At 39.1% G+C, this 19,098-nt stretch overlaps 1 protein-coding gene across 3 annotated transcripts in view; it reads left to right on the forward strand.

Annotated features, from left to right (window-relative positions):
- The window catches only part of DOCK3 (dedicator of cytokinesis 3), a 480,644-nt gene that overhangs the window by 129,193 nt on the left and 332,353 nt on the right, over positions 1–19,098 (forward strand). For 2 of the 3 annotated variants that reach the window (XM_034658385.1, XM_034658386.1), the window contains exon 1: positions 15,343–15,423. The exons of the other annotated variant lie outside the window; for it this stretch is intronic. The gene's annotated coding sequence lies outside the window, so the exon portion shown is untranslated. Of the gene's footprint in view, positions 1–15,342; positions 15,424–19,098 lie in introns of those variants that run through there. 3 annotated transcript variants of the gene reach the window in all.

Raw genomic sequence — 19,098 nt, forward strand, 5'->3', positions numbered from 1 at the left:
AAATGAGAGCGAATCTGGCAGAAATTAAATGCTATGAATCAAATGCAGACAAAACTAGCTGCTCTGATGGCCAGGGTAAATGAGGCAGAAGAACGAATTAGTGAATTGGAGGATGGGATGGTAGAAGAGAAAGTTAAAATGGAAACTTGGCTCAAAAAAATCCAATATCAAGAATGTAGATTACAAGAGATTATACTCAGTGAAACGTTCCACTGTCAGAATCATCGGCATCCCCGAGGGGGTGGAGAAAGAGAGAGGTCTAGAAGAGAGATTTGAACAAATGGTAGCTGAAAACTTCCCTAATCTGACAAAGGAAAGAAGCATTCGTGTCCAAGAGGCAGAGAGGACCCCTCCCAACGTCAGCCACGGCAAACCTACACCACGTCACGTCATAGAGCAATTCACAAATATTAGATCCAAGGATACAGTATTAAAAGCAGCCAGGGAAAAAAATTTCTCATGTACAGAGGAAAAAATATCAGAATAACGTCAGAACTGTCTACAGAGACATGGCAGGCTAGGAAGGGGTGGCAGCATATTTTCAAAGCTCTATCTGAGAAGAACATGCAGCCAAGGATGCTTTATCCAGCAAGGCTGTCATTCACTATTGATGGAGAGATAAGGACCTTCCAGTATCAGCAGAAACTGAGGGAATTCATAACCACAAAACCAGCCATACAGGAGATATTAAGGGGGGGTTCTATAAAAGTAAAAAGTCCCCAAGAGCGATACAGAACAGAAATTTACAATCTATAGAAACAAAGACTTCACAGGCAACATGACATCATTAAAATCACATCTCTCAGTAATCACTCTGTGTGAATGGCCTAAATGCTCCCAAAAACGCCACAGGGTTGCACATTGGATAATAAGGCATGACCCATCCATTTGCTGTCTATAAGAGACTCATCTTGAACCTAAAGATACATCCAGACTGACAGTGAAGGGATGGAAAACCATTTCTCATGCCAATGAACCTCAAAAAAAGCTGGGGTAGCAATTCTCAGATCAGACAGATTAGATTTTAAAGTAAAGAGTATAGTTAGAGACACAGAAGGGCACTATATTATTCTTAAAGGATGTATCCAACAGGTGGATATGACAATTATAAATATTTTTGCCCCCAACAGGGGAGCAGCAAGATACACAAGCCAACTCTTAACCAGAATAAAGAGACATATATATAATAATACATTATTAGTAGGGGACCTCAACAACCCACTATCAGCAATAGAGCACCCATGCAGAAAATCAACAAAGAAACAAGAGCTTTGAATGATATACTAGACCAGATGGACCTCATAGATATATACAGAACACTACACCCCAGAACAACAGAATACTCATTCTTTTCGAATGCACATGGAACTTTCACCAGAATAGACCATATACTGGGTCACAAAACAGGTCTCAACTGATACCAAAAGACTAAAATTATTCCCTGCATATTCTCAGACCACAGTGCTTTGAAATTGGAACTCAATCACAAGGAAAAATTTGGAAGAAACTCAAACACTTGGAAACTAAGAACCATCCTGCTCAAGAATGATTGGGTAAACTAGGAAATTAAAAATCAATTTAAACAATTTATGGAGACCAAAGAGAATGAAAACACAGTGGTCCAAAACCTATGGGACGCTGCAAAGGCAGTCCTAAGGGGAAAAATACATAGTCATCCAAGCCTCCCTCAAAAGAATAGAAAAATCTAAAATGCAGTTTTTATCTTCTCACCTCAAGAAGCTGGAACAGGAGCAGAAGAATAGGCCTAATCCACACACAAGAAAGCAGTTGATCAAAATTAGAGCAGAAATCAATGAATTAGAAACCAGCAGCATGGTAGAGCAGATCAACAGAACTAGAAGCTGGTTCTTTGAAAGAATAAATAAAATCGATAAGCCACTGGCAAGACTTATTCAAAAGGAATAGAGAAAGGACCCAAATTAACAAAATTATGAATGAAAAGGGAGAGGTCACAACCAACACCAATGAAATAAGATCATTAGAAAAACTTCTATCAACAGTTTTATGCCAATAAATTAAATAATCTGGAAGAAATGGATGACTTTCTGGAAACCTATAAACTACGAAGACTGAAACAGGAAGAAATTGATTTTTTAAACAGACTGATTAATTATGAAGAGATTGAAGCAGTTATCAGAAACCTCCCGACAAACAAGACTCCAGGGCCTGATGGGTCCCCAGGGAATTCTACCAAACATTCAAAGAAGAACTAATACCTATTCTCCTGAAGCTGTTTCAAAAAATAGAAACAGAAGGAAAACTACCAAATTCATTCTATGAGGCCAGTACTACCTTGATCCCCAAACCAGGTAAAGACGCCATCAAAACGGAGAATTACAGGCCGATATCCCTGATGAATATAGATGCCAAAATTCTCAATAAGATCCTAGCTAATAGGATCCAACAGTACATTAAAAGGATTATCCATCATGACCAAGTGGGATTCATCCCTGGGATGCAAGGGAGGTTCAACATTCGGAAATCGATCCGTGTGATAGATCATATCAACAAGAAAAGAGTCAAAAACCATATGATCCTCTCAATAGATGCAGAAAAAGCATTTGACAAAATATAGCATCTTTTCCTGATTAAAACCCTTCAGAGTGTAGGGATAGAGGGTACATTCCTCAATCTCATAAAAACCATGAAAAGCCTACAGCGAATATCATTCTCAATGGGGAAAAGCTGGAAGACTTTCCCTTAAGATCAGGAACACGACAAGGATGCCCACTCTTGCCATTATTATTCAACCTGTACTAGAAGTCCTTGCAACAGCAATCAGACAACAAAAAGGGATAAAGGTATCCAAATCGGCAAAGAAGAAGTCAAACTGTCTCTCTTCACAGATGACATGGTACTCTATATGGAAAAACCAAAAGAATCCAGCCCCAAACTACTAGAAGTTATAGAGCAATTCAGTAATGTGGGATACAAAATCAATGCTCAGAAATCAGTTGCATTTCTCTCCACAAACAGTGAGACTGAAGAAAGAGAAATTAGGGAATCCATTCCATTTACAATAGCACCAAAAATCATACGTTATCTCAGAATTAACTTAACCAGAGATGTAAAGGAGCTATTCTAGAAACTACAAATCACTCTTGAAAGACATTGAGGAAGATACAAAAAGATGGAAAAATATTCCATGCTCATGGATGGGAAGAATTACCATGTTAAAATGTCCATGCTACCCAGAGCAATGTACACTTTCAGTGCCATCCCGATCAAAACACCAATGACATTTTTCAAAGAACTGGAACAAATAGCCCTTAAATTCGTGTGGAACCAGAAAAGGCCCGAATCGCCAAGGAATTGTTGAAAAGGAAAAACAAAGCTGGGGGCATCACGTTGCCGGATTTCAAGCTATAGTACAAGGCTGTGATCACAAAGACAGCATGGTACTGGCACAAAAACAGACACATAGAACAATGGAACAGAGAACACACAACCCAGAAATGGACCCTCGGCTCTTTGGGCAACTAATCTTTGACAAAGCAGGAAAAAAACATCCAGTGGAAAAAATGTCTCTCCAACAAATGGTGTGGGAAAATTGGACAGCTGTATGCAAAAGAATGAAACTACCACTCTCTCAAACCATACACAAAGATAAACTCCAAATGGATGAAAAACCTTGATGTCAGACAGGAATCCATCAAAATCCTAGAGGAGAACATAGGTACCAACCTCTATGACATCAGCCATAGCAACTTTTTTCATGACACATCTCCAAAGGCAAGAGGAACAAAAGATAAAATGAACTTGTGGGACTTCATCAAGATAAAAAGCTTCTGCACAGCCAAGGAAACAGTCAGCCCATGGAATGGGAGAAAATATTTGTGAATGACACTACAGATAAAAGACAGTTATCCAAGATCTACAAAGAACTTCTGAAACTCAATACACAAGAAACAAATAAACAAATCAAAAAATGGGCAGAAGATATGAACAGACACTTTTCCAGTGAAGACATACAAATGGCTAACAGACACATGAAAAAATGTTCAAAATCATTAGCCATCAGAGAAATCCAAATCAAAACCACACTAAGATACCACATTACGCCAGTTAGAATGGCAAAAATTGACAAGGCAAGAAACAACAAATGTTGGAGAGGATGTGGAGAAAGGTGATCCCACTTACATTGTTGGTGGGAATGCAAATTGGCACAGCACTCTGGAAAATAGTGTGGAGGTCCCTTAAAAAGTTAAAAATTGAGCTACCCTATGGTTCAGCCATTGCACTTGGGTATTTACCCCAAACATAAAGATGTAGTGAAGAGAAGGGCCTATGCACCCCAATGTTCGTAGCAGCATTATCCACAATAACTAAATCATGGAAGGAGCCGAGATGCCCTTCAACAGATGACTGGATTAAGAAGATGTGGTCCACTCTTTGGGAGGGAGTTAAGATGGCGGAGGAGTAGGGGACCCGTTTTTCAGCCAGTCCCTTGAGTCGAGTTGGATAGGTACGAGACCAGCCTGAACATCCATGCAATCAGCCTGAGACGCAGGAGGATACATCTGGATCTCTACAGATGAAAATCTCCAGCACGGAGTATTGAGGTACGAAGCGGGGAGCCGTGAAACCGCGCACAGATATCGGAAGATAAACGGAAGGGGGAGGGAGCTGCTGCGTTTGGGCGCCGGGAAGCGTTAGCCACCTACACGGGGGAACAGGCGGACTCACGGACCAGCACCCCCAAGAGAGCAGACTGAGATCGGGAGCCGGGGAATGCACATGACCAGACTGAAAACTGGAGCTCCGGTGTGCTCACTGGAACCAGACTGAGACCGGGAATTCTGGGAGCGTGCGGGGGCAGCTGGTAGCTGGCGGCTGGCAGTGTTAGAAACACAAAGGACAGAGACACACCGGCCCTGGAAGTGAGGGCTGGGATGCCACGTGTGGGGCGCACATCCCGGGACGCTGCATGGTTGAGCAACACCGACAGAAACAGAGTTAAAGTGCCAGAACATCAGTGGAGAACGGTCCGCGATCCCTCTGTTCTGAGACAGAGGCTGAGACTCGGCTACTACTGCTCTGACTCTCAGAGGAGGCACAGCAGACCGCCAGGGAAAGCCGCCAGAGAACAAATGCCTCGAAATACCGGATCACAGGGTGCCCATCCCCATCTCCTCTCCCAGGGGACACAGAGATTCTACCCAAACAGGGTTGCCTGAGAATCGGTGTGGCAGGCCCCTCCCCCAGAAGGCAGGATAAAAAATCAAGAAGCCCACATCCCTAAGGTCCCTATAAAACAAGTGCGCACTGCCTGGGTCCCGGTCAATAATTTGGGCTCTGGACAGCCCCGCAACCTCTCCTCATCAGAATGACGAGGAGGAGAAATCCCCGCAACAAAGAAAAGACAATGAGTCTGTGGCCTCTGCCACAGAACTAATGGATATGGATATAACCAAATTATCAGAAATGGAGTTCAGAGTAACAATGGTCAAGATGATGTGTAGGCTTGAAAAAAATATTAATGAAAATGTTAATGAGAATATAGAATCTCTAAGGGCGGAAATGAGAACGAATTTGGCAGAAATTAAAAATTCTATGAGCCAAATGCAGTCAAAACTAGAGACTGACGGCCAGGGTGAATGAGGCAGAAGAACATATCAGTGAATTAGAGGATGGGTTCGTGGAAGAGAAAGCAAAAACAGAATCTGGCCTCAAGAAAATCCATGCTCAGGAATGTAGGTTACGGGAGATTACTGACTCAATGAAACGTTCCAGTGTCAGAATCATCAGCATCCCTGAGGGGGTGGAGAAACACAGAGGTCTAGAAGAGATATTTGAACAAATTGTAGCTGAGAACTTCCCTAATCTAGCAAGGGAAACAAACATTCGTGTCCAAGAGGCAGAGAGCAAGGGAAACAAACATTCGTGTCCAAGAGGCAGAGAGGACCCCTCCAAAGCTCAACCACGACAAACCTATGCCACGTCATGTCATAGTGCAATTCACAAATATTGGAAATTTCTCACGTACCAAGGCAAAGGTATCAGAATTACGTCAGACCTGTCTACACAGACCTGGAATGAGAGAAAAGGTTGGGGGACATTTTAAAACTCTTTCAGAGGAAAACATGCAGCCAAGGATCCTCTATCCAGCAAGGCTGTCATTCAGAATGGATGGAGAAATAAAGACCTTCCAGAATCTTCAGTCATTGGCCAATATTATAACCACGAAACCAGCCTTCCAGGAGATATATTAAGGGGGGGTTCTATAAAAGTAAAAAGGCCCCAAGAGTGATACAGAACAGAAGTCACAATCTATAGAATCAAAGACTTTACTGGCAACATGGCATCATTAAAATCATCTCTCTCGATAATCGGTCTCAATGTAAATGGCCTAAATGCTCCCATAAAATGCCACAGGGTAGCAGATTGGAGAAAAAGACATGACCCATCTATTTGCAGTCTACAAGAGAGTCATTTTGAACCTAAAGATACATCCAGACTGAAAGTAAAGGGATGGAATACCATCTTTCACGCCAATGGACCTCCAAAAGAAAGCTAGGGTAGCAATTCTCAGATCAGACAGNGATCAGACAGATTAGATTTTAAACTAAAGAGTATAGTTAGAGACACAGAAGGGCACTATATTATTCTTAAAGGATGTATCCAACAAGTGGATATGACAATTATAAATATCTATGCCCCCAACAGGGAAGCAGCAAGATACACAAGCCAACTCTTAACCAGAATAAAGAGACATATAGATAAAAATACATTAATAATAGGGGACCTCAACACTCCACTATCAGAAATAGAGCACCCATGCAGAAAATCGACAAAGAAATAAGGGCTTTGAATGCCATACTCGACGAGTTGGACATCATAGATATATATAGAACACTACACCCCAGAATGAAAGAATACTCATTCTATTCTAATGCCCATGGAACATTCTCAAGAATAGACCATGTTCTGGGTCACAAAACAGGTGTCAACTGATACCAAAAGACTGAAATTATTCCCTGCATATCCTCAGACCACAACGCTCTGAAATTGGAACTCAACCACAAGGAACAATTTGGAAGACACTCAAACACTTCGAGACTAAGAACCATCCTGCTCAAGAATGATTCGATAAACCAGGAAATCAAAAATCAATTTAAACAATTTATGGAGACCAACGAGAATGAAAACACAACGGTACAAAAGCTATGGGATACTGCAAAGGCAGTCCTAAGGGGGAAATACATAGCCATCCAAGCCTCACTCGAAAGAATAGAAAAATCTAAAATGCGGTTTTTATATTCTCACCTCAAGAAGCTGGAACAGCAAGAGAAGGACAGACCTAATCCACGCAGGAGGAAGCAGTTGACCAAGATTAGAGCAGAAATCAATGAATTAGAAACCAGGAGTACAGTAGAGCAGATCAACAGAACTAGAAGCTGGTTCTTTGAGAGAATCCATAAAATTGACAGACCACTGGCAAGACTTATCCAAAAGAATAGAGAAAGGACCCAAACTAATAAAATTATGAATGAAAAAGGAGAGGTCACAACCAACACCAATGAAATTGGAAGGATTATTAGAAATTTTTATCAACAGCTTTATGCCAATAAATTAAGGAATCTGGAAGAGACGGAGGCCTTCCTGGAAACCTATAAACTACCAAGGCTGAAACAGGAAGAAATTGATTTTTTAAACAGGCCAATTAATTATGAAGAGATTGAGTCCGTGATAAACAACTTTCCAAATAACAAAACTCCAGGCCCGGATGGTTTTCCTGGGGAATTCTGCCAAACATTCAAAGAAGAAATAATACCTATTCTCCTAAAGCTATTTCAAAAAACCGAAACAGAAGGAAAGCTACCAAACATATTCTATGAGGCCAATATTACTTGATCCCCAAACCAGGCAAAGACCCCATCAAAAAGGAGAATCACAGTCCAATTTCCCTGATGAAGATGGACGCCAAAATCCTCAACAATTTCCTGGGTAATAGAATCCAACAGTACATTAAAAGGATTATTCATCATGACCAAGTGGGATTCATCCCTGGGATGCAAGGTTGGTTCAACATTCGCAAATCTATCTGTCTTAGATTTTATCCAGAAAGAACCAATTCAGAAATCATGTGATTCTCTCAATAGATGCAGAAAAAGCATTTGACAAAATACAGCATCCTTTCCTGATTAAAACCCTTCAGAGTGTAGGAATAGAGGGTACATTCCTCAATTTCATAAAAACCATCTATGAAAAGCCTACAGCAAATATTATTCTCAATGGGGAAAAGTTGGAAGCCTTTCCCTTAAGATGAGGAACACAACAAGGATGCCCACTTTCAGCATTATTATTCAACATAGTACTAGAAGTCCTTGCAACAGGAATCAGACAACAAAAAGGGATAAAAGGTATCCAAATCGGCAAAGAAGAAGTCAGAATGTCTCTCTTCGCAGATGACATGATACTCTATATGGAAAACCCAAAAGAATCCACTCCCATGCTACTAGAATTTATAGAGCAATTCGTAATGTGGCGGGATACAAAATCAACGCTCTGAAATCAGTTGCATTTCTATACACAAATAACGAGACTGAAGAAAGAGAAATTAGGGAATCCATCCCATTTACAATAGCACCAAAAACCATATGTTACCTTGGAATTAACTTAACCAGAGACGTTAAAGGATCTATATTCTAGAAACTATAAATCACTCTTGAAAGAGATTGAAGAAGACATAAAAAGATGGAAAAATATTCCATCCTTATGGATCGGAAGAATTACCATAGTTAAAATGTCCATGCTACCCAGAGCAATGTACACTTTCAATGCTATCCCAATCAAAAACCGAGGACATTTTTCAAAGAACTGGAATAAATAGTCCTTAAATTTGTATGGTCACAGAAAAGGCCCTGAATCTCCAAGGAACTGTTGAAAAGGATAAACAAAGCTGGGGGCATCACAAAGCCAGATTTCGAGCTGTACTACAAATCTGTGATCACAAAGACAGTATGGTACTGGCACAAAAACAGACACATAGACCAATGGAACAGTATAGAGAACCCAGAAATGGACCCTTGGCTCTTTGATAAAGCAGGAGAAAACATCTGGTGGAAAAAAGACAGTCTCTTCAATAAATGTTGCTGGGACAATTGGACAGCTACATGGAAAAGAAGGAAACTTGACCACTCTCTCACACCATACACGAAGATAAACTCCAAATGGATGAAAGACCTCGATGTGAGACAGGAATCCATCAAAATCATAGAGGAGAACAAAGGCAGCAACCTCTACGACATCAGTCAAAGCAACCTTTTTGACACATCTCCAAAGGCAAGAGAAACAAGATAAAATGAACTTGTGGGACTTCATCAAGATAAAAATCTTCTGCACAGCGAAGGAAACAGTCAAAAAAACTAAAAGGCAGCCCATGGAATGGGAGAATATATTTGCAAATGATGCTACAGATAAAAGACTGGTATACAAGATCTACAAAGAACTTCTCATGCTCAATACGTGAGAAACAAATAAACAAATCATAAAATGGGCAGAAGATATGAACAGACACTTTTCCAATGATGATGTACAAATGGCTAACAAACACATGAAAAAATGTTCAAAATCATTAGCCATCAGGGGAATTCAAATCAAAATCACACTAAGATACCACCTTACGCCAGTTAGAATGGCAAAAATTGACAAGGCAAGAAACAACAAATGTTGCAGAGGATGTGGAGAAAGGGGATCCCTCCTACATTGTTGGTGGGAATGTATGTTGGTACAGCCACTCTGGAAAACCGTGTGGAGGTCCCTTAAAAAGTTAAAAATTGAGCTACCATATGACTCGGCATTGCACTTCTGGGTATTTACCCCAAAGAAACAGACGTAGTGAAGAGAAGGGCCATATGCACCCCAATTTTCATAGCAGCATTGTCCAATCGTGGAAGAAACCGAGATGCCCTTCAATAGATGACTGGATTCAGAAGGTGTGGTCCATATATATAATGGAATGTTACTCAGCTATCAGAAAGAATGATTTCTCAACATTTGCTGCAACATGGATGGCACTGGAGGAGATAATGCTAAGTGAAATAAGTCAAGCAGAGAAAGACAATTATCATATGATTTCTCTCATCTATGGAACATAAGAACTAGGAGGATCGGTAGGGGAAGAAAGGGATAAAGAAGGGTGGTAATCAGAAGGGGGAATGAAGCATGAGAGACTATGGAGTCTGAGAAACAAACCGAGGGCTTCATAGGGGAGTAGGTGGGGGAATGGGATAGACTGGTGATGGGTAGTAAGGAGGGCACGTATTGCATGGTGCACTGTGTTATACGCAACTAATGAATCATCGAACTTTACATCAGAAACCAGGGATGTACTGTATGGTGACTAGCATAATATAATAAAAAACATTAAAATAAAAAAATGCATATTACTTTAATAAAAAAGAATTTTCTTTTTTTTAATTTGTGAGAGTTCTTTACACATTTCTGTGTAAAGTGCTGTTGGTTATATTAAAAAAAAAAGAAGATGTGGTCTATTTAAACAATGGAATATTACTCAGCCATCAAAAAGAATGATTTCTCAACATTTGCTGCCACATGAATGGGACTGGAGGATATAATGCTAAGCGAAATAAGTCAAGCAAAGAAAGACAATTATCATATGGTTTTACTCATTTATGGAATATAACAAGTAGGAAGATTGGTAGGAGAAGAAAGGGAAGAAGAAGGGGGTGGTAAACAAAAGTGGGAATGAACCATGAGAGAATATGAACTACGGGAAACAAACTGAGGGCTTCAGGGGGTAGGGGTGGAGGGAATGGGATAGGCTGGTGATGGGTATTAGTCAGGGCACATATTGCATGTTGCACTGGGTGTTTTACGCAAGTAATGAATCATGGAACTTTACATCAAAAACCATGGAAGTACTGTATGGTGACTAACTTAAAAAAAAAAGAAACCTTATGATAGTTGTCTTTCTCTGTTTAACTTATTTTTAATTATGCTAAGTGAGATTATGTTACTCAGCTGAAGGATGGGAAATTTCTGGGTCAGAGAGCACCATAGAATAGCAGCAGCTTATGATATTTTATATTACCAAGATTTGTGTAATCTGCGGGTAGCAGTATTGAGTATAGCTACATTAAGGTAAAATGGCAGGCTCTAAATGGCTAAAAGTATGCTTATTTGGGTTATATTAAAAACAAATGTATAAATTTTTGGCACTGGTGGGCTCTGAGCTAATGGTGCTCCCTTACTGTGAAGAAGTAAATAACATAAGGCCCAATATATAGGAGGTCATTTTGCCGCATTTATATAACACCATTACATTATGAAACACTTATAAATATTTTTTATTTTTAAATTGTGGGAAATTAGTGTCATGATTTAAATTAGGAATAGTCAACTTCTGTAGTTTTAGGAGTTGTCGGTTTTACTGAACACTATCCTAATTTCAGTTTAATTGAAAAATAATTGGGTGATGGGCATTAAGGAGGGCACGTGATGTAATGAGCATTGTGTGTTATATGCAACTGATGAATCACTAAATTCTACCTATGAAATTAATAAAAAAGAAAGAGAAAAAGAGAAAAATATATCTAGGGTCAAATTATAATGGACTAAATTTATTTGAGGAGGGAGGCACCAGGTATTACAGATAGGTCAGTGACATAGTACTCTTATGTTCTGTTCAAGGAATTATTTGTGTTTTATTATTTTTTTGATATTCCCTCTTTACTCTGGTTTAATGAGCCTGGTTTCAAAGTGGTGTGATTGTATGTGGAAGGATACACATAGGAGCATACATGTGTGCCCCAAAGGATACATGAGAACAGCAGCAATTTAAGTACTAGTTAATGTGTAACATTTCTTTTCTCTGGCACTTTTTTTCCCATTTTTTCCCCAAAGATTTTAATTTATTTATTAGAAAGAGAGAGAGAGCACAAGAACAAGCAGAGGGGCAGCAGGCAGAGGGAGAGGGAGAAACAGGCTCCCTGCTGAGCAGGAAGCCCAATATGGGGCTCTATACCAGGACCCTGGGATCCTGATCTGAGCTGAAGACAGACACTTAACCGACTGAGCCACCCAGGCACCCCCCTCTCTAGCACTTTTATTTCTGTTTGTGTATTTGCTGAAAGAACTTCTGTCTTCATTAAAGATGAACATCAAAACTGATTTTTAAAGAAATTCCTTCTTGCAGTAACTTCTAAATGTTCCACTTTCCCTCTTTACTAGATAATTTTTGTTAGCTTACAACTTCTTGAACTCATTTCTTTGTTTTTTCATAGTAAAATTTCTTGAGTGGCTATGCAACTATGCTTATTGAATATTAATAAGTAGCATATTTGTATATTAAGTTCATTTTTACTTCTTTGTGTTTTTGATTTTTAAAAACACATACATATAATTCTGTAACAAAACTTTATACTACTAGAGTAAAACAGGCAAAGCCTACTAACTTGCTGATGGGAAAACCATACTTACGGATGTTTCCTCAATACTGAAGGTAGAGAGAAATTTATGTGTATACACACTGTCGGACTGTATTAAATTCTGAATTAAAATTCATATTCTCTGCTCAGATTAAGATAATTAAGTCCCTATTTAAGTATCTCTTTTGTTAGTAACATTTTGTCTTATAAATATTCAGGGGTATGAAAGTTAATTTAACGTTTGAGAAGTGCTTCAATTGAACAGATGGTTTTTGAACACGTAAGAAAGAATGTGGTACTTGATAAGAGTCATACATTTACCATGACTAATGCCAGTGCAATGGATATAATGTGTTTTGGTTTCTGCAAAGCATATGACAGTCTCCCATAACGTACCTATGAATATATAGGCAAGATGCTAACAAAGTTAAATGAATTTATAGTTGGTTGAACATCTGTCCAGGAATGTTTGTCACTTCTTTCTTTGTGCCAGTGCTCTATTATACTTCAATTAGCTCCTACCTGTGTGTCCTCATCTTCAGCTCAGTGTCTGACATGTAGTACACATTTAGTAGACGTGCTGGGTAGATGAATAAGTTAGAGACTCTAACAATTTGATACTAATATAGTAGGTTTCTGATGGTAAGCAATGGGGTATAATCCTTATGCATAGCCACACCGAATAAAAAAGACTAGATGAGGGGTGCCTGGGTGGCTCAGTTGGTTAAGCATCTGACTCTTGATTTTGGCTCAGGTCATAATCATAGGGTCCTGGGATCCAGCTCTTTGTTCAGTAGGGTGTCAGCTTGAAGATCTCTCTCCCTCTCCTTTTGCCCCTTCCCCCACTTGAGTGCGCACATTCTCTCTCTCTAAAATAAGTAAATCTTTAAGTAAATAAGTAAAAAATAAAAGACTAGTTGACCTATAAATAGAAATTAAAACAATTTTCCTTAAAAATTACTGGAAAGATCTAAGGTAGCTCACAAAATGAATGGAAAAGCTTAGGTACCAGTTTTAAGAAAGGATTAAAGCTAGAATGGTTCTGTAAATCTGGATGCAGGATTTAATGGACAGTCTCTTCGTGTGCCACTTGTGCAGTTTTACACTGCTTTCCAAACCTGTGTTGCTCTTTTTGAGACTCACATTATCAGGAGAGTGCCAGAATGGCAGAGGTTGGGTTGTGTGCATGCAGTAGATTTAATAGATGCAAAAAAGCATTTGATTAAATCAGTACTCATTTAAACGACATATTTTTAGGACAGTAGGAAGAGGCCTCTGGAAAATGGCATTGGAATTTTAGAGTCAACATTAAGGATGTATCACCAATTCTACTCTAAAAGTACTGTGTCTTAGGATACTTTCTTCATGGCCTTAATATTTTTAGCCCGCTACTACAATTTATTTTCCTATATTATCTTTAACAGTCTTGCTTCTCTGTATACATATGAGATTTGTCTCTGATTTTCTTTTCCTGTAATATCCTTGACTAGTTTTGGTATAAAGAGTAATCTACTTTATAGAATGAATCTGGTAACCTTCACAGTATTTCTAGACTTTGAAAAAGTTAATCAGATTAAAAAGATTAAGACTAATCTTTAAAGATCTGATAAAACTTGCTTGTAAAAATGTCTGGACTTGAAGAGTGACAAGCAAGATAGTGGAATAGGAATTTTCTGCCATCTCCTCACAGAAACATCAAACTTGACAACCAGCTATGGACAAGATTACCTTTGTGGAATCTGGGTGCAGGTCTTACATAATTGACATTATGTTCAGGATGCTACTCTTGAAGTTTTACACTGTTTTCCATTTCTGCATTGCTGGGATTCCACTGAAGAAATGTTAGCACACTGTGGAAGCAAAAAATCTGAGAATAGTTGCATTGAAGAGGGTAAGAACAATTTCACTTTACCTGTGTCGTTCCTCCCAAAGGTGTCACAGCTCATTGCCAACATTGCCAAGAGAGATTCTCTTGGCCTACAATTTTCCCACTGGGGGAAAATGTGAAAGCACAGTGAGTGAGCACTTGGCTTTCTAGCTATGTAGGATGCTGCCCCAGAGGCCCATTTTTTTTCTTTCGCCATACCTAGAATCCTGAGATAATCAGCACAGCAAAGTGGTCGAGAGAGGCAGGGAGCAGGTAAGAGATGTGGGGACTCACAGCAACCAAGGCCCAGAAATCATCAAAGGACCACAGATCTGACTGACTAACAACTTTAGAGACTCCCACCATGAAGCCTGCCCATGAGCCAGTGGGAACATCTTCCTGCAGATTCCTCCAACTGGCCCAGGGACACTGAAAATGTTGTGGATGCTTACCCACCCTTCCTGTAACTACATCACCTATATCATGTGTGCCCCGTGGATGGTGAGTTGCAAGCCTTTGATTATGGCTTGTAGTTCTGCAGAAAGCCAGATAAACTCTATAGGATCAGGAGAAGGCACATAATTTGAGTATTTCAGGGTATTGCTCTAGGGAAAATAATGAGAAGTTATCAGTTACCACCTGGCCTGGCTTTGTGACATCAAGAGAAGGCATACAATCTTAAGAATTCTCACTAAAGAGGGAATCCGAGATATGGAGCAGGAGCATACATAGAAGAGGTCTGAGAGAATGGCTTATGTCTCACTCAGAGTACAAACCAAAGTTCTTACAAAGGTTTACAAGGTTATATGACCTTGCTTCGCTCTTTCTACTCTCCCTGTTTCTCATTTGGCTTCAATTACATTGGCTTCCTTGCTTTTATTCAAACATATCAGGTATGCTACTGCCTTAGGTTTTTGTTCATGCTGTTCCTATGCTTGGAGTACTGTGCCTGGCTAAAACTCTGTCACTTCCTTCAGCTCTTTTCTCAGATCTCAATGAGACATATCCTGACTACCATATTTAATTCGGCCTCCTCCAGTCCACTCACCATCTTAAAACCGAATGCTTCTATAGGACTGCTGTCTCTGGAAACTGACTGCAGCTGCAACCAAGTTGGTTTCTTTGCAGTCTCTGCTTCTTTGGGTAATTGGTTTCCCTTTCTAAGTCTGGGGTAGATGAAGCTCAGGTTATAAGCCTGTACCAGAGTCATAGAGAGACTAAGAAATCAAGTGTCTATTATTTTCCACTTGTATAGTGGAAGACAACTCTGTCTCTACATTTGGGGCTTTTATTAAACAAAGAAGGAGGTTACAGTGTGGGAGAGCTAAGGAAAAGAAAATCACAATTTTCTGTAACACTGCCGTTCTTTCACTTCTCCCTTATGTCCGTTAAGTACTATTTCATACTTTGGGTTACTTTTTGCTCTGACCTACATTCTAGAGAGATTTTTTCATTACTATCTTGCTACTAATTTTCTCTTGAATTCTGTCTGGCGTGTATCCTTTCTGTTGAAGCTTGTTATTTTTTTCTCACTGCTATTATTTTGACATCTTAAAAATTGTGGTAAAATATTCATAACATAAAACTTAACATTTTGACCATTTTTTATTTTAATGTTTTTTTTTATTATATTATGTTAGTCACCATACAGTACATCCCTGGGTTCTGATGTAAAGTTCGTTGATGCATTAGTTGCGTATAACACCCAGTGCACCACGCAATACGTGCCCTCCCCACAACCCATCACCAGTCTATCCCATTCCCGCCCCCTCCCCTCTGAGGCCCTCAGTTTGTTTCTCATAGTCCATAGTCTCTCATGCTTCATTTCCCCTTCTGATTACCCCCCCTTTCTTTATCCCTTTCTTCCACTACCGATCTTCCTAGTTCTTATGTTCCATAGATGAGAGAAATCATATGATAATTGTCTTTCTCTGCTTGACTTATTTCACTTAGCATTATCTCCTTCAGTGCCGTCCATGTTGCAGCAAATGTTGAGAATTCATTCTTTCTGATAGCTGAGTAATATTCCATTGTATATATGGACCACAACTTCTTAATCCAGTCATCTGTTGAAGGGCATCTCGGCTCCTTCCACGATTTAGCTATTGTGGACAATGCTGCTATGATCATTGGGGTGCATATGGCCCTTCTCTTCACTACATCTGTATCTTTGGGGTAAATACCCAGTAGTGCAATGGCTGGATCATAGGGTAGCTCAACTGTTAACTTTTTAAGGGACCTCCACAGTGTTTTCCAGAGTGGCTGTACCAACTTGCATTCCCACCAACAATGTAGGAGGGATCCCCTTTCTCCACATCCTCTCCAACAATTGTTTCTTGCCTTGCCAATTTTTGCCATTCTAACTGGTGTAAGGTTGTATCTTAGTGTGGTTTTGATTTGAATTTCCATGATGGCTAATGATTTTGAACATTTTTTCATGAGTCTGTTAGCCATTTGTATGTCATCATTGGAAAAGTGTCTGTTCATATCTTCTGCCCATTTTATTGATTTGTTTATTTGTTTCTTGTGTATTGAGTTTGAGAAGTTCTTTGTAGATCTTGGATACCAGCCTTTTATTTGTAGTGTCATTTGCAAATATATTCTCCCATTCTGTGGGTTGCCTCTTAATTTTTTTGACTGTTTCCTTAGCTGTGCAGAAACTTTTTATCTTGATGAAGTCCCACGAGTTCATTTTATTTTTTTTATCTCTTGACTTTGGAGATGTGTTATGAAAAAGGTTGCTGTGGCCGATGTCGTAGAGGTTGCTGCCTATGCTCTCCTCTAGGATTTTGATGGATTCCTGTCTCACATCGAGGTCTTTCATCCATTTGGAGTTTATCTTTGTGTATGGTGTGAGAGAGTGGTCAACTCTATGGTCAACTAATCTTTGACAAAGCAGGAAAAAAATCCAGTGGAAAAAATACAGTCTCTTCAATAAATGGTGCTGTGAAAATTGGACAGCTATATACAAAAGAATGAAACTTGACCACTCTCTTACAACAGCATTTTAGATCTCCTTCCCATGGCTATGTTGGGGCTATGGCAGATCCTGACCTTAGGCTGAGGGGAAGAGGGAACTGCCTTAGGCCCAATCTTGTTTAGCCCTAGAGCTTTCTTAAAGCCATAGTTCCAAATGAGGTTCAGTAGCAGTTTTTTCTACTTGGCCTGTGGAACAATGTGTTTGTAATAATACTATATCTGAATTTTAGGAGTTTTTAGGATATTGATTGGGTATTATGAGCTAAGGAAAATAAGTCCAATGGGTATTAAGGAGGGCACATATTGCATGGTGCACTGGGTGTTATACACAAGTAATGAATCGTGGAACTTTACACCAAAAACTAGGGATGTACTGTATGGTGACTAACATAATATAATAAAAAATATTATTTAAAAAAAAGAAAAATAAGTCCATTTTAGTTTCAACTTTGATTAGTTAAATTGGGGTGAGTCCAAAGCCTTACAATTTTAAAATAGGAACGTCACAAATTTCCCATAGATCTCCCTAGTATAGGCTGGTGATGGGTATTAATGAGGGCATGTATTGCATGGTGCACTGGGTGTTATACACAAGTAATGAATCATCGAACTTTACATCAAAAACCAGGGATGTACTGTATGGTGACTAACATAATAAAAAATATTATTAAAAAAAGAAAAATACCAAATTAATCTCTTAAATAAANGAAAAATACCAAATTAATCTCTTAAATAAATTCTTGGATCGATAAAGAAATAAAAAAAATAGCTGAACAGGTAATAGATGAAACTTTCCACTTTATTCCATACATCATTTCTGCGTTAATCTTACTAAAATACAACACTCTTATAACATCTCCCATGTCTGTTTCCATAGGGTCAAATTTAAATCTCTTAGCCTTGCCCTGACAACACCTTTCTATCTTTTTAGTTTCTCATTTGTCCCCCCATGAATCCTCTTTAATATGTCTTGCTCATTATGTTCTCTGTACCAATTTTTTCATAGCTTATTAGGGCCAACAGGGCCCTCTCTCCACCTCCTTTCCTTTCATACCTAACCTTTCTTTAGGAGCATCACTTCCTTCATGAAGCTTTACCTGATCGTTAGTTAACAGTGAACATTTTCCTTCAGAGCTGCACTAGAACTTACAGTTGATGTCACACAGCACCTATTTGTGCTTTACATTTAAGTTTTGTTATTAAGATTGTGATCTCCCTTATTGTTTCTGTAAATCTCCTACTTATCTTTGTAGCGCTCTTAATACATAGTATGTAAAAATAATTTCAGAAATTAATGTCTATACTGGTTATCCAGTAGTTTGAGGAAATAAAGGATGTCTTCTCATTCAATTCAGTTTTGTCCAGTAGATCATTAAGACTTCCTCTTTTTCAGATCTGGCATTTGCCATTGGCTTACTCTGCATCTGAGAAGTTCAATATGACTTATTTTTAAAAAATTAAAATAAACCATTCATTTCAAAACTATTATAGTCGTACTTGAAATAATTGGTAAAGTTGAGTCTAGGAGTTACTACCTTGGATGCTAGTGGCACAAGGAAAAAAATGTATCACATTTTACTCTTAACAAGCCCTTGATGAAAGCTTTTATTTTAATGAGGTTATAAATTTGATGAATATAGATAGTGCTCTGGCATCAGTCCAAGAAGATTCTTTTTGGGGGGGAGGTTAAGATGGCGGAGGAGTAGGGGACACCTTTTTCAGCCGGTCCCCTGAGTTGTGCTGGATAGGTACCAGATCAGCAGGAATATCCACGGAATCAGCCTGAGACGCAGGAAGATACATCTGGATCTCTACAAATGAACATCTCCAGCGCTGAGT

The sequence above is a fragment of the Ailuropoda melanoleuca genome, chromosome 4, assembly GCF_002007445.2.
Source record: "Ailuropoda melanoleuca isolate Jingjing chromosome 4, ASM200744v2, whole genome shotgun sequence".
Taxonomy (NCBI): domain Eukaryota; kingdom Metazoa; phylum Chordata; class Mammalia; order Carnivora; family Ursidae; genus Ailuropoda; species Ailuropoda melanoleuca.